The 27,166-nt window shown below is 40.7% G+C and overlaps 1 protein-coding gene across 1 annotated transcript in view; it reads left to right on the top strand.

The window, feature by feature from the left end:
- Positions 1-27,166, top strand: part of RASGEF1B (RasGEF domain family member 1B) — a 612,828-nt gene that overhangs the window by 9,738 nt on the left and 575,924 nt on the right. The window contains exon 2 of the mRNA XM_086704752.1: positions 14,994-15,082. The gene's annotated coding sequence lies outside the window, so the exon portion shown is untranslated. The remainder of the gene's footprint in view (positions 1-14,993; positions 15,083-27,166) is intronic.

Consider the following 27,166-nt stretch of genomic DNA (forward strand, 5'->3'; position numbering starts at 1 on the left):
GCCATTTTGGTGGTAAAATGAATTAGCAGTAGTATGATCCTGTACATAGGGATGTGTCTTTTTTGTTAGTAATGAAGATGGAAGACGTTTCTAACATTCATTATTACTGATGAGCATTAAGATGGGCATAAAACCTATCTTAATGAGATAAGCATTAAAATAAGGATGAAACTTCTAATAATAATAATGGCCATTATGTAGCAAATAGTTAATACTGAGAACTTATTATGTGACAGTCAGTGATGTAACTGCTTTATGTATGTATGAACTCATTTAATCTGCCCAACAACTCTATGAGGTAGATTTTTATTATCCCAGTTTAAAAACGAGAACCCGAAGAACAGAGAGGTTAATTAACTTGTCTGAGGTCAAGGAAGCCACAGAACCAAGGATTGTAGAATTGCCAGATTCAGAGGGAAACACACACACACACACACACACACGACACTCATGACATACTTGCTTTCTTTTTGCAATATTGGGACATAATTACACTAAAATTATTCATTGTTTATCTGAAATTCAAATTTAAATAAATGTTCTGTGTTTTATCTGGCAAACCTAAACCTAAATTACCTAGCTTCAGAGCCCATGTTCTTAACCTTCATGCTAATTCTGCCTAAAACCCGGGCTTAACTGATGAGTGTTGACTTTGCACATCTTAGGTCAATTCTTTTTTATATCTACTCAAGCTTTCGTTGTTCAAGAATGGTCTTCTTTCTAGAAGTAGGACTTACTATCTATATTAGTGAGAATATGTAAGTTAGCAAACATATACTTTTAATTCACTCTATGATCAGCATTGTGTCAAAGATTAATAAGGCATGGTTTTGCCCCTAAAAGAACTCACAACCCAGTAGATGAGATGGGTATGTAAAAAGCTAATGCTATTACTATATACTAGTAGCTTTGTTGGAATATGAGCTATACAATCTCGTAGGAAGTTTGGGGAAAGCATCTTAGTGTAGGGAACATTTGAATTGGTCCTTGAAGGATGAATAAGAGTTCATCAGGGAAAGAAACTAGTGGTGGGAAGGAAACAACATGAGAAAAGGCAAAGTTATGTGAAAGTTCATGGTGGAATAATTTTTTTAAGGTAAGGTCCACATGCTCTGCCTGATAGTGGGTGATCACTGTGGAGTGGGATATGGCCACAAGGACTTCAATGGTATATTCAGAAAACTTACCCTGGACAACTGGAAGCCACTAAAGATTTTAAAATGGAGAAGTGGCATGATCAGAGATGTGTTTTAAAACATAACTCTAGAAGCAGTGAGACAGACTGGAGAGGAAAGGCTATGGGTCATGCATTTGGAAAGGGGAGCTGTGGCGTGGACATGCAGGTGGGTCTTGGGAATGGCTGAATTTGCTCAGGAGAGTATGCAGACAAGGGGAGGGGGAGGTCTCAAGTCCTGGGGACATTGACATTTAGTTTGGGGGTAGGATGAGAGAAGACAGAAAAAGAGAATAAAAAGGGCAGTCACAGAGCAAGGAGAAACGAGAAATGGCAACATTATGGAAAACATGGCATGAGATAGTATGGAGGACAATGGGTTCCTCAACAGGGTCAAATAGTATGTCCAAAAGAGATGATGCCATTGGGATGGACAACTGGGCCATTTTTATTTCCTTAAAAAAAATCTTCAGCTTTCATGGGCCATTTTTGTTTTTGTTTTTTTTGTTTTTTTGTTTTTTTTTAATATATGAAATTTATTGTCAAATTGGTTTCCATACAACACCCAGTGCTCATCCCAAAAGATGCCCTCTTCAATGCCCATCACCTACCCTTCACTCCCTCCCACCCCCCATCAACCCTCAGTTTGTTCTCAGTTATTAAGAGTCTCTTATGCTTTGGCTCTCTCCCACTCTAACCTCTTTTTTTTTTTTTCCTTCCCTTCCCCCATGGGTTTCTGTTAAGTTTGTCAGGATCCACATAAGAGTGAAAACATATGGTATCTGTCTTTCTCTGTATGGCTTATTTCACTCAGCATCACACTCTCCAGTTCCATCCACATTGCTACAAATGGCCAGATTTCATTCTTTCTGATTGCCACGTAGTACTCCATTGTGTATACAAACCACAATTTCTTTATCCATCCATCAGTTGATGGACATTTAAGCTCTTTCCATAATTTGGCTATTGTTGAGAGTGCTGCTATAAACATTGGGGTACAAGTGCCCCTATGCATCAGTACTCCTGTATCCCTTGGGTAAATTCCTAGCAGTGCTACTGCTGGGTCATAGGGTAGGTCTATTTTTAATTTTTTGAGGAACCTCCACACTGTTTTCCAGAGCGGCTGCACCAGTTTGCATTCCCACCAACAGTGCAAGAGGGTTCCTGTTTCTCCACATCCTCTCCAGCATCTATAGTCTCCTGATTTATTCATTTTGGCCACTCTGACTGGCGTGAGGTGATATCTGAGTGTGGTTTTGATTTGTATTTCCCTGATGAGGAGCGACGTTGAGCATCTTTTCATGTGCCTGTTGGTCATCTGGATGTCTTCTTTAGAGAAGTGTCTATTCATGTTTTCTGCCCATTTCCTCACTGGATTATTTGTTTTTTGGGTGTGGAGTTTGGTGAGCTCTTTATAGATTTTGGATACTAGTCATGGGCCATTTTTGAAAGCAACATTGACAACCTCTTCTCTGTGGCGGTTTGGATGTGGTGTTTGCTACAGAATGTAATTCAAATGCTCTAAGTTGCTTTCAAGCTGATATTCTCCAAGAGTCCATTTTATTTACATGATGCTCCAGCTTCTGAAATTCTGAATTATTGTGCATAAAACAAGAAAAAAAATTATATGGGAAATATTATGGTCTAATACCAATTCAGAATACTTCAAGGTATAAGGACTTTGGCTATTTCTCAGTGGCATCAGAGGAGATGTGCTCCCGGTGTTGATGGAACTCACTCAGCAAATCCACTTTGCTGGATATCTGACTATTTGCTCCTCCAGATCCTCTCTTTGTTCTCCTCTAGGCCCAGGAAGATGACCTGAAAGGACTGCCATAAGGAGATCCCCTTGCCTTCTGGCTTCTTGGTTGGGTTTGCCCAATGGGGGGAACTAACAGGATGTTGGAGAGAGGGAGGATTGGGGAGTCCTGCTTCCTCCCTGCTGGGCTACCACAGGTTGGCTGCTTCCCTCTCTTGAAGGCCATAGCTCCAGAGTCAGGCATGGACTTTCCCAGAGCTCTTCTCCCTGGGTTCTGATAAACCCATGCCTTATCCTTGCCTTTTCAGGCCCTGGGTGGTAATCTCTTCCCTCTCAAACTACTCCCCCGTGTTATTGGCTCCAGTGTATATGGTCACATATGCTTAACTGACTGAGCCACTCAGGTGCCCCTGTGCCATCCTATATAAATAGAAGTTATTACAATAGTAATCCTACTTTTCAGTGTTATATCATTATTAGGATACTCTGTCTCTAGCCCTACTTTCCAACTTTAATTCTTTTAAGGAAAAATATGAGGACCATTTTTTGATCAGGATGGTTCAAATTTAATCTTATTTGTTGCAAACACTTTATGATCTCCTGAGTTACCTTACAATCTTGTGCTTTTGTGAGTGTGAAACATACCAGAGAACCATAGTTTTTGAGAGGAAATCTGAAATATATTCTAAACATCACATTTGATGATGATAACAATTTTTTTTTTTGTTCTGGATGAGAGTATCTGAACATATTGTGAATAGAATAAGCAACAGAGGTCTGACCTGGGTAGAAAGGGTCATGTAAAAATGATCCCACTAGGATCTTAAATGCATGTAGACCTCAAAGACATGTCCACTCCTATACACGTTCTAGTGGAGCGTCATTACACCTTACATGGCAGAAAAGGAAGTGGAAACTGTATGAGTCTGAGTCCCAGGGCTAGAATGCACAAAACTTGGGACTGGAAATTTAGGCCTCCTAACTTTCACTTTCATGATATGTTATCCCACCTTTCATTCTGGAATTCTACAACTCCGATGGTAATGTTTGCAGCCACGTTGAGGGAGAAAGAAGCCAGAGAGCCTGGGGTGCTCTGCGGTCAGTCTCTTTAAATTTTGTTACTTGCTGCTGGTGAGAAAGAGTTAATTTGGCAACAAAGCCACCATAAGGTTACATTCATCCGAGGACCATGTAATTGGAATCCAACCTAGTGTTATAATTAACAGATACAGCAGGATCCTTATCTGAGGGGCAGGATAGATGTTGAATTCAGAGCAGAGGATGAATGTTGAATTCAGAGAATGAAGGCTGACTTACATCTCCTGTCCCTCTCTCTTTTGCTTGTTTCCTTGGTAATTTTCACCATCAACTCAGCCATATTTATGTTTGATAAAGTGATTCTTACTACTCTAAAATTTTTCAAATGGTCAAATCTTTATTTTGACTTTTATTTGGAAAAGATTTGTAAACAAACAACTCTAGGACCCAAATGAATACTGTGCTCAATTGTAAAATTTAATGCAGTGAAACTAACAATTATAGCAACACTGCCATCTAACTCAAGTTAATCAATAGCGTCCTAGTTGCATTTGTACTTGAGAATCATGGCAGTGGCAAATTTACTGCTGCGAACTTGAACTATGGAGAATTAATAATAATGGCATATTGTCCTATTGATGCAGCTCTGGTTGCCCAGCTGGAGTAGGGAATGATGGTCTGGTGCACTTTTTATGGCTCATGCAAATGAGTAGATAGTTGTGGGAATAAAGTTCTCTTCTTGATCTATGGCAGGAGATAGCTAGTCTGCAAGAGTTCATTTCAGACTGTAATTAGTTTATTCATTAAGGTTGGGGAATTCAATGACACAGCTGCATGAGGTATCATTGAAAGCTACCTGAACATATGGCAGAAGGATAATGCAAATTTAGCTCCTGAAAGAAAAAGGCAAAATGGTACAGCTTTGTGCTTTTATTTTATATCCTACAGTGATTCTCTGAAAGGGGGTGGTGAGTTGATTACCCTCCAAACCTCTTAATATATGTTGATTTTAGATGGGGGGGGTATTTATTTTCCTGGAATGTTATAGACAGTGCATATAAGTGTTTATAACACATCCCCACACACATCCCTAGACATCTAGATATATACACAAGAGACTGAATGCTACTCTTTGCTCCCTAGCAAGAGAGACTAACACCTGTTAATAATGTTTCTATCTCCCCTTATGTGTTTAGAGTTAATTAGCAATATAACAAAGTTTTAAGTTTGATTAGAGATGCGTATACAGAGGTGAAATGAAACTATTGGTTACGTCCAACTTCTGTTAAGACTTATAGGTATTCACACATAGATGTAAAAATTCACCCTTGCTGGTGAAATGCAAGCACTTGGATAGAACAGATTCTCTTAAGTCTATTTTTTTTTTTTTTTTGTACCGTAAAGACTAATCTGACTTCAGACATACCCAGGGTTATAAGGTTTAAAATCCATATAACACTTGACTTGCAGAAGCCAAGGCCTGTAATTCAAGTAGGTTATAGAAAGAATCAAATTTGCATTGTGGAAGGAAGCCCAGTAGGTTAAAAAAAAAAATGACTGGAGCAAAGCAAAACTTGATTTGAACCATTACACCAAACCATTCTTACTTACATCTCTCTTATATTCTTCATATGTCACCAATAAACACTCTAAATGAAAATGTTATTGAAGTCAAAGCATTCAACCAGGGAAACAAACAGGTGTGGAATTGTGACAGATCTCTCATACCTTTGTTCCTGGCAACTGATTTACTCCATAATTAGTGTCAAAAGCTATTTATTGATGACATCATGTGCTCATAACACTAAGGATTTTTCTTCTTGTGACTCTCAATCCAAATTGATGGATAACACAGATGAAACAAAATTCTTCTGCCAAAACCTGGATGTTGATTTAGGAAAGAATGTACAAGAATACGCAGTAAGTTGATACTAGTGATTGTTTCCTGGGCATCTGATTGATTAGAAGGAAGCTTTATATCCTATTCTGTAGTTTTCTGTATTGTATAAATTTTGTTAAAGTGTGTGTGGGGGGGGGGTTGCTCTCATAATGATTCAAAGTCTTTCATTTTCAGGAATGTAAATTCACTTCTGTGGAGAACCTAATGTCTGTGGTTTGTGGCTCTGAATGAGAGGTGGTTGAGAGAGGCAAAAGGGGACAACCACAGCTGTTAAGTGGTAGCTCAGGGAGATGTTAGGGACCAGAGTGCGGTTGGGATCTGAAACTCATATGTGTGTCAGAGCAAACCCAGCAGCAAATTCAGCCAAGGGACAGGTCAAATTAATTGAACACACAAAGAATCAAGTGATGATAAAATTGAGGTGTTGGGCATGTAGCATAATCGGGATCTTGTCTGATGGTGGTCCATGAGAGCTGAAATGAAATGAATCAGGAGTCAGATGGTGCAGTGCTGGAGTCAGGAGACCCTCTTACATAAGACAGCTTTCCACCTCACTACCCCCCCCCCCCTAAAAATTTCATATCTTTAGGTAAAATATTGCCCATAACAGAGAGAAACCTACTCGAATGTATGTAAGAGGAGGCAGTGGAAACATGTGGGTGGCTCAGGGAGTACAGACCTTGACTCTCTTTGCATTAATAGGGCCTGCTGTTAACCTCAGGAGAGGAGAAGCAGCAGAGTTTTGCACCTCTTGGATCACACTAATTTACCTGGGTTGTGTTGTTCATTTAGAGTCTAGACTGTTTTGTCCTTCTCATTGGGGGATGGTGAAAGCTATTCCTTTCTAGAAAATGTGTTTGCTAAGGGGTATCTATTGACTGATTCCTAATTACTCAACCCTCTACTGATGTTTTGTGTATGAAGAAGAAATAAAAGTTATGACCTCTGCCTTTGGGAATTTTATAGCCCTGTTGAGGGGCCAAGAGATACAATCATTTATTCATTTTTACACTCACTCACTCACTATGCTGGATGCCACATCTACGACAATAAATGAGTAGAAGCATCCTTGCCTTCATGAAGATTATAGTCTAATGAATTACTTAAGTGATGCAAAACTTCTATTTTACTTGCTTGATCCAAATGCCCTACCTTCTTGCTTAAGTCACTTTTTGTTTTGCAAATGCAGAATAGAATAAAATTAAACAAGGCCTGGTACTATTAAAGCTTTGTTAATTTTCCAAAATGGTTTGAGCACATTTTCTAGTGTCTGGTGAAGAATTGTGATAATTAAAATTCAGCTAGACTAATTAAAACAAGTGAACAAAATCCGTTTAATGTCCCTTTCCCACAATTTTTAATTTCCTTTTTGCTTACTCCTGACTTTGCAGAATTTTGTAATCCTCACTGGAGTTGTCCTGTCATTAGGGAAATTTATGAAGTTATATAGTTGCAAACCTGAGGGAATTATATATCAGTAATATTTGAATAAATTTAGGTTCCTTTGGGTCATTCCTTTTAATCAATGAGTTTAAGCTGATAGGTTTTCTGAAAGTCAACTTTTCAGAAGAAATTCTGACCAATGTTTATTATCTTTTTTTTTTTTTAAACGTGTATTTATTTTTGAGGCAGAGAGAGACAGAGAATGAGCAGGGGAGGGGCAGAGAGAGAGGAAGACACAGAATCAGAAGCAGGCTCCAGGCTCTGAGTGGTCAGCACAGAGCCCGACGCGGGGCTCGAACCCACGGACTGTGAGATCATGACCTGAACGGAAGTCGGACGCTTAACCGACCAAGCCACCCAGGCGCCCCCAATGTTTATTATCTTAATATGGTAAGGTTAGAACTGAGTTTCCATAGAGTTCCCCAAATTTCCTCAGGAATGAAAAGCTGTATTTGTGATATAAAATCAGATACATCAAAAGTACCCAGAAGATAGACAGGAAGAAAGAAATCATACAAACTACTAATAGAGACTGTCTCTGGGTGATGAGATCATGAGGTTTTTGTTTATTTATTTACATCTTTTTATATTTCTGTGTCTCAATTTTAACATATGGGATATTTGGGGAAGAGTAATGATAGCAACTTCTAACCACTTTCATGGATTGAGATTGCTGCCAAATGTAGGACTTTTTCTTCAAAGGCAGGTCTCAACTTCCTTTCAAACAACTTGAGATGGAGGCATCCTCTGGCTCAATTTGTTTTACAAATTGTTTTATTTATTAATTTAGAGCACTAACTCGTCAGGCTCTACAGAGCTAGTTTGATTGAATAAGGGAGAGCTTAGCTTCATCTCCCTAATTTAGTCCAACTTTGAAAAATATAGTGTTGCCTTGTGATTTAGTGTAATATTGATTTGATGATTTGATTGACTTTGATTGTAATATTGATTTGACGATTTTGATTGTAATATTGATTTGATGCTAATAGCAATAGGAACAACAATAATAAATAATGTCTTTACAAGGTGTTGAATCATAGACATGGGGGAGTTTTGAGGGAAATCAGATTTCCACCTGTCAGTGTAACTTTCAGCTCCACTCCCCGCTCCAGAAATAGGAGAAACTTGGTAAGTTGTTCCAGGTGAAATGAGAGAGTTAAGGTCTGGCTTCATGAGAGCGGGATAAAGGTTCAGGCCATAAGGTGTGTGCCTGAGAAGGGGATGGGATTTAGAATCTAAGAGCTGGTTTCAGTTCCTAGCTCCCTCACTGAATAGCTGTGTGACCTTTGACACATTATTTAACCTTTCTGAGCTTCCTAACCTATGAAATATGGAAGGCAATTTCACCTTTCAAGGTTGCTTTGCGTCAGTAATGTGCATAAAACGTTTACCATTGTGCTTGGCACACATAGCTATTTTTGGAACGGAAGAAAGATGCCTATAGGTGGAAAAGTCCTCAGATGGCTTAATATCCCTGATTACCTAATTTGACAAAATCAACCTTTCTCGAGATTAATTGTCAACTCTGACTGGAAGTTAGGAACTTTGGTAATACAGGAAGTATTACAACGCACTATTGGGATTTAGAATCTTGTTAATGACATTGAATGGTTCTGCAAGCAAGGAATGAGTACTGTTGCCCAAACACCAATTAACTTCACCCCTCATTAGTAATGTGTGCCTGCGGACATTATTTCTTTTGCTCTATCTTATCTCACTAGGATGCCATCCAAGAGAACACTTAAATAAAAATCCAGTTGTCATGTGTTGCTGTTAGCAGAGCAAGTGTAAACACCATTAAGGTTAAATGTATTACACTAACCTCAGCTGAATGAGCGACAAGAAGGCCAAGAAGTACTCCATCTAAGCTGAGGAACAGCCGATTTTAAATGACAAAAGGGAACCTTCTAAACTTAGACCTGGGTTTAATTAGGGGTGTTGGGCATTCTTACCTGAAATCACAAGAGTAACCCGTTTAAAGTTACTCCTTCATTTGGGCGCGTTTATGACCTGTGATTATTCTTCCTGCTCAAGATGACAACTGAGGATATTTTATAGCCTTTTCTTCCTCTTTCTCCTTTTTCATTCTCATCAAGAATTATTTACTGAGCATTGATGATGACCAAAACACTGAGCTAGATTTTGAGAGAGTCAAAAGTATGAGACAGAATTGCTGCCCTCCATATCTGTGCGGGCAGCTTAGTTATAAATAGAAAGGACAGAATAGCCACAGTAGAAGGTAGTTTTTGATGAGGAATGGCAGATGAGTTTCTATAAAAAATATTCTGTGTTGACAGGTTAGTAAAAATAGAGATTGAGCCTTTAGCTCCTTCCACCTCTAATAGGTGACAACATTTAATTTACCTTCAGTTTTCCCAGACCACAGTGGGTACTGCCTTGATCTACCTTTTCTACAGGAAGTAACATCCCAAGGTGTCACCTGGACCTTGAGAGCCATGGTCCATTAACACTAATGAGTGACTTATGGTTAAATCCTCGTGGATCCTGCTGAACATCTCCCTGAAGATATTGGTTCACATTTCATTTCAGTGGGCATCACACCAGCCTGCACTGAAATTGCTTGCATCATTTAACCTGTAAAGGTGTCCAACAAACCTATGATTTATGGTTTGGAAAATATTCAGCTTAGTCCAGGCTGTTATTGAAAATTTCCCGGTTTCTTGGTTACGGTTTCATGTTTTGGTCAAATACAATTATAAATTTCCAGGCCCTTCTTGTTTCCTGTAGGACTTGGGTCAAGATACTTTACATGTGTAATAATACAACTTTAAAATGACTGTTGTAAGAATAATAGCATCATGTAAATGTACTTCTGAAAGCTAGAGGTTTAAGTTAAACATCCATGACAATTGAGTTGCCAGACTGTATATTTTTGTCATTATAATGATTTGTAAAATAACCATCAGATTCACAGGCATGTGGGCGAGCAATTCTTCAAATACTTTCATGAAAAACCCAAGGGAACACACACACACACACACACACACACACACGCGCGCGCGCGCGCGCACACACACACATCAAATTTCTATTTCCTACATAATTTTGAATAGTGTTTATATTAATTGTATCTATCTTGATTGTAAATGTGATGTTAGGAAACATTGTTGAGATGTGTAAGTCAAGGTCAATAAGAAGGTGTTCTTTTATGTGGTTTAGCCATGAGCCACAGCTTGAGGGCTCACCCTTCTACCGCTAATGAGTCTTCTCTCGATTATCCTCTAAAGCTGTAAGGTTCTAAACCTTTGAACTTCTGGGGAGGCGGTGGGCAGGTTCTTTGTGCTTGCGTGTTTGCCCTTTTGTTTGGGGAACTGGTCCTTACCAGCATTTCCTAACAAATAGAGTCCCTGTTGTACTCTGGCTGTTAGATTGGGAGCCATTAATAATTGGCAATTTGTAGCTGTCATAATGATGCAGGGGATTTTCCAGATGGCTTTTCCCTTTCTCTTGAGAGGGACTAAGACTTCTGTTTATTCTTTTTGATGGGGTTTTAATCAAACAGACATTGGTCTTGGCCCTTGACCCTGGTAGGGACAGGACCTGGCTGTCTCATCTCTGGTCAGGGGACAGGCTTACATGCTTCTCAGAGCTCTGGCTTTCTGATAAAGGGACAACTTCAGGAGGGTGGGAGTAAGGTGTATTAGGATGGAGGTGGTAAAACTATTGGGGTGTTGCAATTGTAAAGTTGAAAAGGAAAAAAGAAGGAAAGAAATGCCCATTTTATTTTTTAAAATGATGAAACCAGTTGTTGAGGGAACAAAAAGTAGGAAGATGAGAATATCATGTTTCTTTTGGGCCTATCTTTACACTACTCGCAGGCAAGGTACTTAAGACAAAATTTTTTTTGAATGTCTATTTATTTATCTTGCACGTGCCTGAGAAGAGAAGGGGAAGAGAGACAGGGAGAGACAGAATCCCAAGCAGGCTCCTTGCTGCCAGCACAGAGCCCGATGTGGGGCTCAGTCCCAGGAACTCCAAGACAAGTTTAAATTTGGAACAAAGCTGGTAGTTTCTGCTATGGAGTTTTATAGCAGGTAACCTTCTTAGCTCTTACTTTGTTCTCCTTCTTGTCCAACCACAGCTCCCACCCAACCTTAAGAAAAAAAAAAGGGCTGCCTAGGTGGCTCAGTCAGTTGAGCGTCGGACTCTTGGTTTCTGCTCAGGTCATAATCCCATAGGCGTGAGATTGAGCCCTGTGTGGGGCTCTGAGCTGACAGTGTGGAGCCTAATTGGGATTCTTTCTCTCTCTTTCTGCCCCTCTCCCTAGCTTGTGCTCCCTCTCTCTCTCTCTATAAAATAAGAAGAAAAGAAAAAAAAAAAAGGAATTTACCGTCAAGTTTTATAGTTGATGTTACCTGAGCAGCATTGTGCCTGAGTGGGGAAAGTGGTAGTTGGGAAGTGTCTTTCCTGTGAAACTGATGAATGTTCCAGTGTCAAGCTTCCTTCTGCCTCATAGTTCTTGTGCGTGGGCTGCCCTTTGACCCCGATCCTGTTCTCTGTGCCATCACCGAGGTCTCTGCTTAAACATGACTTCCTTGCCTACTTTCCCTGACCTGGTCCATCTGAATAAGACCCTCCCCTCCCTGCCCTGCTTCCTTCTTCCTCGTGGCCCTCATCACCCCCTGGGTAACTGCTTATTGTCTGCCTCTCCCCCAAGAAAGAAAGCTCTAGGAGGGCAGGGCCTATCTCCTACCGCTACATCCTACCTGGTGGAGCTTCACCTTAGGCTCTGCATGTACAACCTGGGCCTATAAAAACACAGCTCTGCCTTGCTTGTGGCATTATCATAGGTGCTGAATTCTGTGCTGTATAGCTGTTCACGTTACATTTCCTTTTTTTAAAAAAAGTTATTTATTTATTTTGAGAGAGAGAGAGAGAGAGAGAGAACATGCATGAGCCGGCGGGGGGTGGAGGGGGTGGGGAGAGAGAGAGAGAGAGAGAGAGAGAGAATCCCAAGCAGGCTCTGCTCTGTCAGCACAGAGCCCAATGCGGGGCTCAAACTCACAAACCATGAGGTCATGACCTGAGCCGAAATCAAGTCGGATGCTTAACCAACTAAGCCACCCAGGCTCCCCCACATTATAACATTTCTGAAATCAGGATACACATTAAAAATTTACACTTAATTAGTGGATGCCACCCATCAAAGTTACTACTAAATTAATGTACATCTTGTAACTAAATGTGCCTTAGAATCAAGGAAACTGTTGTAGACAGAATGCCCCCCTCACCACCCCATGCTGCACCCCAGAGATGTCCATGTCTTAATCCCTGAAGCCTGTGAATATGCTACCTTACATGGCAAAAGGGACTTTGCAGATGTGATTCAGTGAAGGATTTTAACATAGATTATCCTGGACTATCCAGGTAGGCCCAATGGAATCATAATCATCTTTATGAGAGGGAGGCAGGAAGGTCAAAGTCAGAGAGGAAGATTTCACTATGGAAGCAGCAGTTTTAGTGCTTACAGGACCTCAAATAGGAATGCAGACTCTAGAAGCTGGAAAAGGCAAGGAAAGGGATTCTCCTAGAGCCTCCAGAAGGAACACAGCCCTGCCAACCATTTTATACTTCTATCTCCAGAACCATAAGATAATAGATTTGTATTGTTTTCAGCCACTAAACTTGTGTTGACTTGCTCTAGCAGCCATTGGAAACCAATACAGGCATGTTGTTATAGACAATAACATGTGTTATATTCTGGAAATTTTTGATGTCCAGCTTTGTAATCTTCTTGGGCATTGCTAAACATACGTCACGGACTCTGTCTTTTTGGTAAGACAATGTCATTGATATTTCAGGATCTAGACAGGGTGCAGTTGTTGAATCTTTTGATGCCATTTCACAGATATTGTCAGTGTTCCACCCATATCTCTTTGACCTACTCCAGATGTCAGCTATAGATAGTTCTTATATTAGAATGACCAGTCATCTCAGTTTGCTAGGACTTAGGGGATTCCCAGGACACAAGACTTTCAGTGCTAAAGCCAGGACATTCCTGTGCAAGGCAGATGGGTTGTTCACTCTACCTCTACATGGGATGTCTACCTGCATGTGTTGAAGACATTCTCTGGCCATAGGCCCCTCCTCATCTTCATACATGGTAGAAATTAACACTACAGAAGCATCCTACAAATAACAAGGGGTGAGAATTGATGGATATGTGTCCAGCTTCCCTGCCTGTCTGTGGCAACATTCCGAGGCATATTTCATGCAATCACCTAGAGGGCCCCCTCTGGGATTGAGCCTGAATTGTCTACTGTGCTCATTAGTGACACTCTTATTGACTTGTCTTGCTACCTTATCTTCAGCCCTCACCAAGCTTCCTGGACTATTTCCCAAATAAACTTTTTATACCCAGTCCTTGCCTCAGGATCTCCTTTTGGATGAGCTCAAACTGGAACATTACCCTAGGCTCAATCATCTTATGTGATAAAGTCCCAAATCCTTCACATGGTCCCAAACATCTGGACTCTGTCTTCCCCTCTAGCTTCATCCCTGCTGCCCTCGCTCTTGCTCACCCATATCCAACCACATTAGCCAGTAATCAGAATCTAATCTGTTACAAATTCCTTCCTCACATAGGTCATTCGCACTAGCTCCTCCTGCTTGAATGCTCCACCAAAGTTGTGTTCATTCTTTAGGTCCTCAATCAAATGTCACTTCCTCATGGAAGTTTCCCTGGCCCTCCAGACGATGCATGTTCTCCCTGACCCTCCTGCACTTTTCCCTCATGGCACTTACTACAGATAAAATGAGTTCATTATTTTATTGGAGAATGATTATTTGTTTATGTGGGTCTTGCAAAGGACTCGAGCCCACTAAGATTATACGGTGTGGATGTAAGGGAGGGCTTGTGGGGGGATCACAGGAAGAAGTGTCAGTGTCGTACATGTGTCCCTGTCCTCTGGCCAGCTAGCTGATGTGTTCTGGGTGAGGCATAGCTGGACAAATCGTGTTAAGTGCTCTAGGAGAAGGGCCCTGCTCTTTATCACTGTACATATTTACAAGGTAACTTGGAGGAGACAGGGGACATCTAGTCAACGTGTGACAGAGGAAGCTTCCTGGACAGAGAGATGGCCTAATTACACCAGAGCTTAGAACTCTCAGCCCAATTTTTAAATGGAAAGCCCTATCCATTAAAAAAAAAAAAAAGAAATTGAGGCCATTCTTTTACTATAAGTATATTTATTGATAGGTTTATACACGTAACACTGTCAAGCTAAATGTCAAATGGTAGAGAAGCTAAATTTCTTTTTTTTGACAATCATAAACAAAACAAAATAAACAAACATAGAGATAAAAATTTAAAAATAGAAGTTGTAAAATTTCTTTGCACACCCTATAGGTCATTTTGTGTGGGCCCTGAGGTGCACCCACCTCTCAGTGGAAATTACTGCTCTAGCACAGTGCTTTCCTGAGCAGAGTCTGATATGGTAGGCCTGGGTGGCGCCTGGGATGCTGCATTTCCAACTAGCTCCCAGGTGATGTCAGTGGACTTGGTTTGTGAACCATACTTTGAGTAACCTTGCTCTAAAGCATCTTGTCATCCAAATATTCATAAGCCACTGAGCTTTAGATGCCCAGGTTAAAAGAGGAATGTGACATATTCTGTTATTTTGGAATGATTTTCTTGTCTCATGCTTTGCTATTTCCAGGCAGAATCAGCGGAACGTGTGTGACCTTCACTGCATTGTTGAATGATTGCCCATCAGAAAATACAAAGACTAAAAGACTACTGGGCAAGGTAAAAGTTTGTTGACTTTATTTCTCCTGGCCTTTAAAATCTAATTATCTGTTCCTGTTCCTGCAAAAATATGGCAAAAACGAGCCCATAAACAGGCTCCCTGCTGGATGCTTTTCATGTGCCATTTCAATTCATATGTGTCTTTAATGGCAGACGCCTGTCTGAATACAAAGACATTCACTATGTGTGCATGTGTGTGTGGGTGTGAGGGAGAGAGAGAGAGAGAGAGAGACAGACAGACAGACAGACTGACTTGGCCTTCTCTCCTGACCCTCTCTACCAGACCTGTTGTGAGGGATAGGGCAAATCATTCAGGCTACGTGTGTGTGCTCAGGGATGCAGTGAGGATTTCCCAGCTAGTGACAGACTCTGAGTGATTTGTAGGCGTTTGTGTGCTGATTGTCTTGCCCTCTAGGCATGAGCTGTGTTGTATCAGGAGGGCAAGAGGGTTCCAATAGATTTAATATTCCTTGTATGAGCTTCAACCATCTGCCCGTCAGCTCTCAGTGTGAGCATAATATATGTTTCCAGAATAAAACACAAAGCTTGCTTTTTTCCCTCTTTGCCCCCCACCTCTTTCAGGCTTTTTTCAGTTTGGATCATTTGTGTTTTCCTTCTCTTTTACGGTAGGTTACTAAGGTCACCCTCTCTACAATTATATTTACTTTTCCTTTGTTTTCTGATGCCTCTGGCATGTTTTAATAAATGGTTTACCTTTTCCTGATCACCATGTACCCTCTACAGAACTGTATCCTTGAAATTAATAAGGATCTGTGAACTCTTCTGATGTGTGCATGAGGTGGCTGGGGTTAAACTGTAGCCATTCCCAATGGGTGCAGATTAGACCCTTGACATCTACAGCTTTTTCCCTGGCTAAATCTGAATGCTGTTTCCCTGAGGGATGAAACTTTAACCTTTTTCCTCCTTTGCGGGAAATCTTGTGACTGTTGATGGGCCTGTCCTAGTAGCTATAGCTCATTGCAGGACTAAAGTTGTTTGGCGATTGGGTGTCTTTGACCCAGAACCCTTGTGTCATTTAAGGTAATTGGCAAATGGGAATCTTAAACTCTGAAATGGATGAAAATAAGTTAATCCAATCAAAGCAAGTTCTTAACTTAAAATCTCACTTAAATTGGAGAAATTTAGTGGGAGATTTAGAAAGGTTTTTAATTTATATGCAAGTTGGGTAGGAAACCTACTGGGACTCTCCTTGCTTTGCCCAGCAAGCAAATGTCAGGCAGGGGTAACTAACAGAAAGTGAACTTGGAATATTCTCTTGTGCAGGCTTGAGGGCTCTGGGGTCAAAATTCTTCAGTTATGCTCATTTTTATTTAGTCAGAAAAATGTGCATGTTTTTGGATGAGACAGTGTATATTTAAAAACTCCCTCCTCTTTAAACTCATTTCACATTTGGCTTTTCCTACAGGGGGAGCTGAAAGAGGCCAATCCCTTGCCGCTCTTCTAGTCTAATGATGATGGGATGTAGGGAAGGTTGTGGGCTCTGGAGGGCTGCCTGGATGCCTGGCCAGGCTCCATCTCTTTCTAGCTACGTGACCTTGGGAAGGTAATAAACATCGCTGCTGTAGTTTCCTCATTTGTAAAGTAGGGACTATGATTGTGTTACCCGAAGGAGTTGATAAGATGATCAAATATAAAAATGTATAAGAATATATGCAAAGTGCTCAGCACAATGCCTCTCCTATATTGCCACGTTGGTTATTGTTACTGTTATTACCACGGAAATGGAAGTTGGAGAAAAATGGACGTGTGGATTCCACATCATGACTTGTGCTGCTTGGCTGTGGAAAATGTCTGAAACACACCTCTGCCCACGGAGAATTGAGAAGTTGGGGCTGATAGGGCAACAAACAAAGAAGATAGAAATGATATTTTTTTCAAAAAGCTTTGGTTTAAATTTGTGGCTGCTATAGAACTCATGGAAGCGTGCGGTTGGATGGGAACCATCCCTTCCTTTCAGGTTGGCACAGGATTAGTCTTGTCCTTCTTCCTCTCAAACCCCAGGTGTTAAGATTTGGTCTGACTTTGAGTTGTTTTTGAACTTGTGGGACTGATGGAGTCCTAGGGATGACCCTGTCCAGAGCTCTTTACTCTTGCTGAGTGTCTAATGCAGAGCAGATCTGGGCCTCTGTGGATAGTTAGAACTGAACCAGCCTTTAGCGGGATGGTGTGCTTCTGGCCAGAGCTGACAGCCTGTCTGTTCCTTTGTCCCATCTGTCTTTCATGGGGACTTTCATAGATGTAGGCCACACTGGTTAAGATGGTGGACCAGTCCTGGGAGGGTGTGAAGCGATGAAATGCCAAAATAGCATTTACCTCCATTTGGATCTTCAGCTTTCTAGCTAATCCCATAGAGGGTACTTTCCTTGTGGAAGACCCAGGTGATCACAGGTTTAGCTCTATCCCTACAGCAGCCCTGCTCTTTAGCATCGGCTCCCTTTCTCTGCTCCGTTGTTTGTGGGCTTTGTGGCCACCATGCTCCTGGGTGGTGCCATGGTCCTGGCCCTGATGTTCCTCTGCCTAGTGTTAGCTACAATGCTACTTGCTACTGCCCATTGATGCACTTGGCACCCAGGCTCCATATTGGTGCCCCACTTCTTTCTGAAGTGAACTTTGGTTCTCTACCCTTGAGCCAAATGGTTCCTAAGGGTATGGTGTAGCCTTGATGTACTGTGGGTTTTGTCACTGTTATGCACTATCAGTCTTCTTATTGTCACTGGTGTTGTTTGGGGCATTACCACTGTCACTGGCACCATGATGAGCTAGACCTTTCCCACAAGCACAGTGACTCTTATATTAAGCCCCAAATGGAAGGGGGGGGGGGATGTAGCTTATTCTCTTAGTTTCTTATCATACCTATAATATTGTAATTTTCCCATTTATTGATTCAATTTCTCCAGGCTACACCTCTCTCAAGAGTCATAGTACAAGTTCCCTGCAGGGCTGAGTTGGAAGCTGATTGATATCACACTGAATGACTTCACCCCTTCAACAGCTTAACTTCCTTTTGTGTTGAGCATCAGCCAAATATATTGACATAACCTTGGATCTTTCCTGTGTTAGAATATGCCACCCTCCCATCTTAGACACCCAGGGCAGGGCTGGGAAAGCCAGAGTATTTCTTTGCTCATTGAAGAGCCTCTGGCCACCAGCTTCAAGTATTCTGCAGAGATTCTCTCAGGGAGTCCCATTACAGCTTTGTAAACAAATAAACCCTAGCAGCTGAGCCAGGACTAAAACCCCAAATTCCTGCATCAGGAGAGTAGGCTTGGCTGTGATGTGGGAGTGGTACTTCAAGGACATGATGCTGAGCTCTTTTCCCTTCCTCCAACACATACATACAATCTCTCTCTCCCTTTTCTTTTCTTCTGTTTTGCACCTAGCTCAAAGAAAAATGCTATTTTTCAGGGAAAATCTCCTCCCTGGCATGATTTAGAGAAGGTGTAGAGTTTCACACAATGGGCACTGAGTAAATGACTTAGTGGAGCTTGTGGGCTATCAGGAGATTTAGAATCTGGGCCCTGCTCTGCCAATATACTAGCTGTGTAAACTGGGGCAAAAGCCTTAACCTCTCTGTGCCTCTGATTCTGTAGAGTGGAGTGGGGGAAAGGAGAAGTGGTGGATTGGACTAAATTCTTAAAAACACTCTCTTTTTGAGGGAAATGAGCTTCTAGCAGCTAGTGAGGGAAAAGGCCTAGTGTGTATCAGGCTTTTCCTCCCCTTCTTGTTGGCAGAATGGGGGCCCGGACAGAAGCCACATACTTGCTTGTTGTACCAAGAAAGAAGTGAGGCAAATACGAAGTTTAAATCAATAACATTACTTGAGCACAGAAGATGGAACTATTTTCTTCCAAATTGTTTTGATTGTGGCCAGTACCTGCTGTTTGGTATGAAATCCATTCAGATCATCAAAAACCCAAGGAGCATACAGTGCATGAAAAGATGTTGTAATTGGCACCATTGTAACTCTGTACGGTGTGTGATCTTAGTGCGAGGAGGGAGGATTGTAGGAAAACTTGTAATCTAATTTTCTTTGTTGTAAAATAGAATGTTACCATTGTATTCCTGTGGAATAATAATTATAACATCTCAGACAAATAGAGCATCTTTCTCAGGAGGTGCTTAAAGAGCTCAGTAGACCTTCAGTCAGCCTTGTAAACACAGTGAAACCTGGCTTGCTTGCATTTCTCTCGACTGAAAATTCCTATTAGACAGCATCTCCCCTCATCCATCCTACTGGGATAAATGATTTTTATGCTGGTGAGGCTGACACCCCGAGAGACACTGAAGTGCCTTCTGCATCATCAAAGAATTATGAAACCTTCAGTAGTGTTTCACTGTTAATTGCAATTGATGACAGCCTAATTTTTTGAAAAGTGGTAATTCATGTGTTGCATAGATGATAATTAGTCAGAATAGTTGATTAATCAGACTGCTCTGTTTTTTGACCATACTGAAGTACAGTATTTACAGTAACTGCAATACCGGCTCTCCCTGAGAGCCACGAAGGAAGCAGGATGAATTAAAGTAGCATTCTTTCTTTTATTATTATTTGTTTAATTGAAATATAGCTGATATACAGCATTATGTTAGTTTCAGGTGTACAACATAATGATTCGATATTTGTCTATATTGTGAAATGATCACCATGATAAGTCTAGTTAACATTCAGCAACACACTAGGTACAGAAATTTTTTCCCTTGTGATGAGAACCTTTAAAATTTATTCTCTCTTAGCAACTTTCAAATATTCAATACAGTATTCTCAACCATAGTTGCCATGCTGTACATTACATCCTCATGACTTGTTTTCTTTATAGCTATAATTTTGTACATTTTGACCCCCTTCCCCATTTTTCCAACTGCTCCCCCCCCATGCCCTCTGGCAACCACCAATCTGTTCTCTGTACCTATGAACTTTTTTTTTTTTTAAGATTCTACATGTAAGTGGATCATACAGTATTTGTCTTTCTCTGTCTTATTTCATTTAGCATAATGCCCTCAAGGTTTATCCATGTTGTCTGAAATGGCAAGATTTCATTCTTTTTTTTTTTTTTTAATGCTTTTTATTTATTTAAGAGAGAGAAAACGCATGTGTGCACAAACCAGGGAGGAGCAGAGAGAGAGAGGGTGAGAGCGAGAATCCCAAGCAGGCTCTGTGCTGTTAGCACAAAGCTCAAATCGGGGCTGGATCTCATGAACCATGAGATCATGTGAGCTGAAATCAAGAGTTGTATGCTTAACCACCTGAGCCACCCAGGCACCCCAAGATTTCATTCTTTTTTTATGGCTGAATAATATCCCTCTGTGTGTGTGCTTTATTCTTCGACTTCTACATTAGTTTCTAAACTAAATGAGAAGAGAAAATAGATAAGTTATAAAAATAGATTATATGTGCTGCTTATGACTTTGCCATCCTTAGGGTCATGGCTATTATTGATAACTAGACTGTTAGCTCTTACAGTAAAAGTGAGTGTCTTTAAAATTGAATTTTAGGGGCACCCAGGTGGCTCAGTCAGTTAAGCGTCCGACTTCGGCTTAGGTCATGATCTCACTGCTCCTGAGTTGGAGCCCTGCATCGGGCTCTGTGCTGACAGCTCAGAGCCTGGAGCCTGCTTCGGATTCTGTATCTCCCTCTCTCTCTGCCGCTCCCCTGCTCGTGCTCTGTCTCTGTCTCAAAAATAAACAAACATTAAAAAATTTTTTTAAAAAATTGAATTTTGGGGGCGCCTGGGTGGCTCAGTTGGTTAAGCATCTGACTTCGGCTCAGGTCATGATCTCACGGTTCGTGCTGTGCTGACAGCTCAGAGCCTGGAGCCTGTTTCAGATTCTGTGTCTCCCTCTCTCTCTGCCCCTCCCCCACTCATGCTCTGTCTCTGTCTCAAAAATAAATAAACATTAAAACATTTTTTTTTTAAATTGAATTTTGGATGATATTTTGTAGAGCCTCTTCACAAATTCCTTAAGCAAAGTATCAATGCACTGTATTTAGCTAATTGGTCCACTGCAAATGTTTTATTAAAGGAATAAGATATTGTTTTTAAGTTTATTTATTTTGAGGTGGGGAGAGGGGCAGAGAGAGAGGGAGAGAGAATTCCAGGCAGCCTTGTTGCTGTCAGCTCAGAGCCCAATGCCAGGCTGGATCTCATGAACTGTGAAATCATGACTGAGCCAAAATAAAGAGTAGGACGCTTAATCAACAGCCACCCAGGTGCCCCTTAAAGGGGTAAGATCTTAAATCAGTTAAGATTAACTTGAAAATTTTTTTAAATGTCCAAGTTCTTCATGATGAGATCTTAAAAAAAAAAAAAAAGTATTAGAATTGATATTGTACTCAGGTTCACTGCAAAGAATGAAAAATTCAGGAATGTATAAAGAAGAAAATAAACATAATCTATTATTTTATCACCCTGAGAGAACTATTATTGCCTTTTGGTATATGTCCTTCCATTTTCTTCTGATGTATACATGTAAACATTTTACTAAGTTAGCACATACTGCATGTACTGAATGCTGTCCCCCATCCACATTATATAAAGGACATTTTCTAAGTCAGTAAATATTTTCTAAAAATATACTTTATGCTGACTATATATTTATGAATCATAATCTGTCAAACCAATCTCCTGTTGTTAGGTTTAGCAGGTTTACAAATTTTGGCTTTATAATGCTGCAACAAATATCTTTACTCATTTATTTGTCCATCCATCCATTCATTCAATCAACTTTTATTAAGTAGTGGGTGCCAGGCTGTGGGCCATGAGTTGAGGATATATCATTAATCATAACCTTTCTGATAATGTTTATTACTATTACTAACTATTGACCAGGTACTTTATTAGTATTAGTATGTTAATTATTGTGTCTGGAATTTTCGCTGTAAGCATCTTTGCTGTAGATGTCTTTGCTGCAAGCATCATCACTGAAAACACTTTTTGCCATATAACTAATTGGCCATAAGGCAATTTTGCCATGAAAGATAAAAAAAAAAAACAAACTGGTTGACAGCTTGGTTTGATTTCTTCATTGACACAGTACTCTCATTTTTATATTATATAAACCTTAGCCTTCATAATGGTCTATACAGTGGTGTGGAGTTTTGAACCCACATGTCCCACAGTTTAGGAGCATCTATCAGCGGACATGTGATAATAAACCAAGAATAAACAACCAAATACAAAGCCTAGTTACCAATGTGCATCCTAGTGTTTGGAAAACTGGCATCTCTCTCAGTGAAAGAAGAAATTTTAGCAAATGAAGAAAGAGTGTGATGCTGAATGAGAAGATGAATCAATAAGCAAAAAAAGTGTATAATATTGTGAATGAAATACTTTGGAGAAAGTGGTTAGATACAATACACAAAAATTAATTATTTGCATGGTATTGCCATGAATCTACACTATACATTTTGAATGTATTAAAATATTTTGTATTTTGCAATTAAGTCTTTTTTCTTAATTTTTAAAAAATGTTTATATTTGAGAGAGAGAGAGAGAGAGCAAGAAAAGGGGAGGGGTAGAGAGAGAGGGAGACACAGAATCTGAAGCAGGCTCTAGGCTCTAAGCTGTCAGCACAGAGCCTGATGCGGGGCTCGAACCCACGAACTGTGAGATCATGACCCGAGCGAAAGTTGGACACCTAACTGACTGAGCCACCCAGGTGCCCCTTCAGTGAAGTCTTTTTAATTTTGTTATCCTTTTCCGTGTTTTATTATATCTTCTTTAATGAATGCTCCTCTTGTATTTTTCATGATTTTTATCTTTATGGCAATATTGCCTCATGGCCACTTGGTTATGCAGCAAAAATGCTTGTGGTAAAGTTGCTTACAGTGAAACTATGTAGAACCATTAATTATATGAATGTATGTTAGTATAATAATCATTGTAATAAGTTAGTATAGTAGTAGTAATGAATTAAATTCTTATGAGGTGGGTGTTATCATCCCTATTTTCCAGATAAGGAAATGGAGGCTTAAAGAATGGAAGTACTTGCCGGTCATCACTCAGCTGGTCCTTGACAGAGCTAGGGTTCAAACTTAGGCAGGCTGACTCAAGTCCTGCTCTTTTAAGCATGACGGGGACTGTGTCAGTAAAAACGACACTTGCTCCAATGGCCATGAAACGATTTTAAATGCAATACTCTCTGAGTGATTGTCTGGTTATTTTTTAGGATAAATTCTAGAAATTGAAATACTGAGTCCAAGAGTATGAACAACCCTTCAAGGTCCTAAATGGGGGAGGACCAGAGCTGGTTATTTATTTATTTATTTATTTATTTATTTATTTATTTATTTATTGTCCTGAGTATCTGCCGTCATGCTACTAGCTAGGTAGACAGCAGGTAATAGGTGTGGTAATGATTCAGGGCCTGGGCAGGCCCTGGAGAAAGGCTGGGCAGTGCTCTTGCTATCGAGGCAGGGTCGGTGGGACTGCCCTTTAGAAATGTTTATTTCCTCTTGATGCAGTGTGGCAGAGGGGAGGCGACATGGAGAGGAAGAGTTCATCAAAGCAGTGAGTCTAGACCACAAGTGAAATATATAGCCTTTTAAGATGAATATCATCACAAGAAAATGCCTCTGCTCACTAAAAACCACCAGTTCAGCTAAAGACTTTCTTGATGTAGTGTAGCTTCCCTTGCGCTACACCGTAAGTTACTCACATACAGCAAATGACTATCTGTAAATATTCCTTCTGCCCCCTCATTACTGCCACATTCTCCCTCAAGTCCCCCTTCCCCAGATGAACATTACCTGTCCTTTGCCAGCTTTCTGTGATGCAGTATCACATAATAGCAAAAGCACAGACTTGATTGGCCACTGTCCTAGTCTGATTCCTGTCTGTGCCCTGTAGGTTGGACAATCTTTTCTTCTTAAAATTGAAGTATCTTTGATACACAATGCTATGTTAGTTTCATGTGTACAACGCAGTGATTTGACATGTGTATATGTTATACTATGTTTACCACGAGTGTGGCTACCGTGTGTTATCATGTAACACTGCTTCAATACCATTGACTATTTATATCCTCTGTATTGTACCTTTTATTCCTCTGGCTTATTCACTCCATAACTGGAAGCCTGCATATCCCACTCCTCTTCGTTCATTTTGCCATCCTCTGGCAACCATCAGTTTGTTCTTGATCTGTTTGTGCTTTTTGTCAGTTCATTCATTTTTTTTTTTTTTAGATTCTGCATATAAGTGAAATCATGTGATATTTTCTTTCTCTCTCTCATTTTACTTAGCACAGTACCCCTAAGGTCCATCCATGTGGTCCCAAATGGCAAGATCTTATTCTTTGTTATGGTTGAATAATATTCCAGTGTGTGTGTGCGTGTCACATCTCCTTTATCCATTTAGCTATCAATGGACACTTGGGTTGCTTCCATATCTTGGCTATTGTAAATAATGCTGCAATAAATATAGGTGTGCATATATTTTTTTGAATTGGTGTTTTCATTTTCTTTGGGTAAACATCCAATACTGGATCATATGATATTTCTATTTTTAATTTTTTGAGGAATTTCCACACTCTTTTCCAGAGGCTGCCCCAATTTACATTCCCACCAACAGTGCACAGGGATTCCTTTTTTTCCCCACAACCTCACCAACATTGACTGACTTTTTGATTCTTAGTTTCTTACCTTTAAAATAATACAGAGTTGGGGATGCCTGGGTGGCTCAGTTGGTTGAGTGTCTGACTTTAGCTCAAGTCATGATCTAGGGTTCATGGGTTTGAGCCCTGTGTCAGGCTCACTGTTGTCAGTGCGGAGCCTGCTTTGGATCCTCTGTTCACCTCTCTCTCTGCCCCTCCCCCCTCACACTCTCCCTCTGTCTCAAAAATAAACAAAACATTAAAAAATTAAAAAAAATAATACAGGGTTGTTATGACAGGCAAATGTAGTGCCATGAGCAGAAAAAAAAAAAAAACAGCTAACCTTCACTGAGTTCTTACTACAAGTATAACAAAACACTGTTCTAAGGGTTTAAAATGCATACATTTACTTATTCTTCAAAATAATCTGTGATAAACTGGATTCTAGAAAGCTCTCATGGTTTTCATCCCTGGTGTTACTTCTGTGATTATGTTACATGATGTGATAAAAGGGACTTTGAAGATGTGATTACATGACTAAGCAGTTGACCTGGAGATAGGATTATCTAGGTAGGCCTGGATATTATAATCACATAATCCCATGGGCCCTTTAAAGCAAAAAGTTTTCTCTGGCTGTTGGTAAAAGAAATCAGAGAGATTTAAAGTATGAGACGGGCTCAACTTGATTGCTGCTTTAAAGATGGGAGGGGTCACATAAAAAGAAGCCTGGGCAGCCTCAAGGAGCAGGGGGCGGCTGGGCTGACAACCAACCAGGAGGCAAGGACCTCAGACCTACGCCACAAGGAACTGGGTTTGGAAGTGGATTCTTCCCAGGGCCCAGAGATAAGAGTCCAGCTGGCTGCATATTGGTTTCAGCCTTGTGAGATCCTATGCAGCAGAGAACGCAGTTGAACCCACTCCCAGAACTATGAGATGATCCATGGGTGTTGTTTTAAGATGCTAAGTTGTGAGAGCAATAGAAAACAAATACAAACCATATGCAGTAGCTACCTTTATTATTTGCCTAATTTGTAGATGCCTAAAGCAAAGCACAGAGAAGTGAAGTCACTTGTCCGAAGTCTCACAGCTATTAAATATCAGAAGTGGGATTTAGTAGTCTATCCCCAGAGCCCATGCTCCAACCCAGCGACACAGTGCCTGAGCCATTTGTAGGTACTCAATGCATATTAGTTTCCCTTCCCTTTTCTTTTTAGTGTAGCCCACAGGGCACCTAGCTGCCACATTTCTTAATTTTGCTGATGTGGGTTAGCTGGTGCTGTGCCAATGGGATTCTGGATATAGAATACTTGGAGCATTAGTTTTACTCATTGGAGTAGGTCTTTTTATATTGTAACAAACCTGACTGAATATTTCATAGGCTAAAATGAAAAAAGATAAAACTAGAGATTTCAAAGAAAATTTGTTTTTGATAATCTCTTTACTGTGAAAAATAGTTGACTGCAAAAGTTGGAGAAGCACTGAACTGATGCATTCAAACTAATTTAGTTTAACACCTTTCCTTCCCGTTTCATTTCCTAAATCCAGTGACTTTGCTGTACCAGCTAGAGTTCTGGAATCTGAATCGGGAAATCTACATCTAGCTATTCATCACCATCCACCCAGCTATCCATCTTCTATTCATTCAGTCAAACAAGATTTACAGAGTCCTTCTATAATGCCTGAAGTGTCTCTAATAAAATGTGACTTGTGAAGTAATACAAACTTTTCTAGTTCTGCTTCCTTGTGTAGAACATTAGGTGATTTGACAAACTTTCCTTAGGGTCTCTGTCTATGGCCAATCAATCTGTTGCTTTTACAGTTCGGGTGTGCCCCGACTTCTGGATTTGCTAAGGTAGGGCAGTGCTTCTCAAAATCCATCCTGGGCACCACCTGCATCAGAATCTCCTGGGGTGCCTAATAAAAAAGCAGGTCCTGAGGTTGCCCCAAACCTTCTGAATCAGAAACACCAGGAGTGGGGGCCCAGGACTTTTGGTTTTAAACAAGTCCTCCAGGTTATTGCTATGCACACTAAAGTTTGAGATGTACAGCTATAAGGATGCAACACAGGCCTTGTGTCCTAAAAGTATCTCCCTTATTAAAAGACAACAAGCCTTATAGGTTTGGGGGAAAAAAACAAAACAAAACAGGATCACACCTGTCTGTGTGTCTCCTGCCTTGACCATCCTTTTTCACCCTAACCCCTCACCCCAGCCAAGGCCAGGGAAGGAGCTGTGACTGTGATTAAGGAGCGCATCTAGCCCAGCCCCCGTGCCTACAAAGTCACTTTTCCCCTTCTGGGCTACCCCTGCCTGCTCCATTCAATAACAGGGGTTAATGTGAGGAGTGGGCGTCCCTCCTCCCAGGCTCTGGAGCCCTTCCCTTCCCCAAAGGGAGGGTGGGGCTGGCGCGTGCCGGTGGGGGAGCCCCTCTGGGCAGCTCGCGCCTTGCAGCAGCCACTCGCCCGGTCAGTCAGCG

The sequence above is a fragment of the Puma concolor genome, chromosome B1 (assembly GCF_028749965.1).
Source record: "Puma concolor isolate L17-30 chromosome B1, mPumCon1.1.hap2, whole genome shotgun sequence".
Classification (NCBI taxonomy): domain Eukaryota; kingdom Metazoa; phylum Chordata; class Mammalia; order Carnivora; family Felidae; genus Puma; species Puma concolor.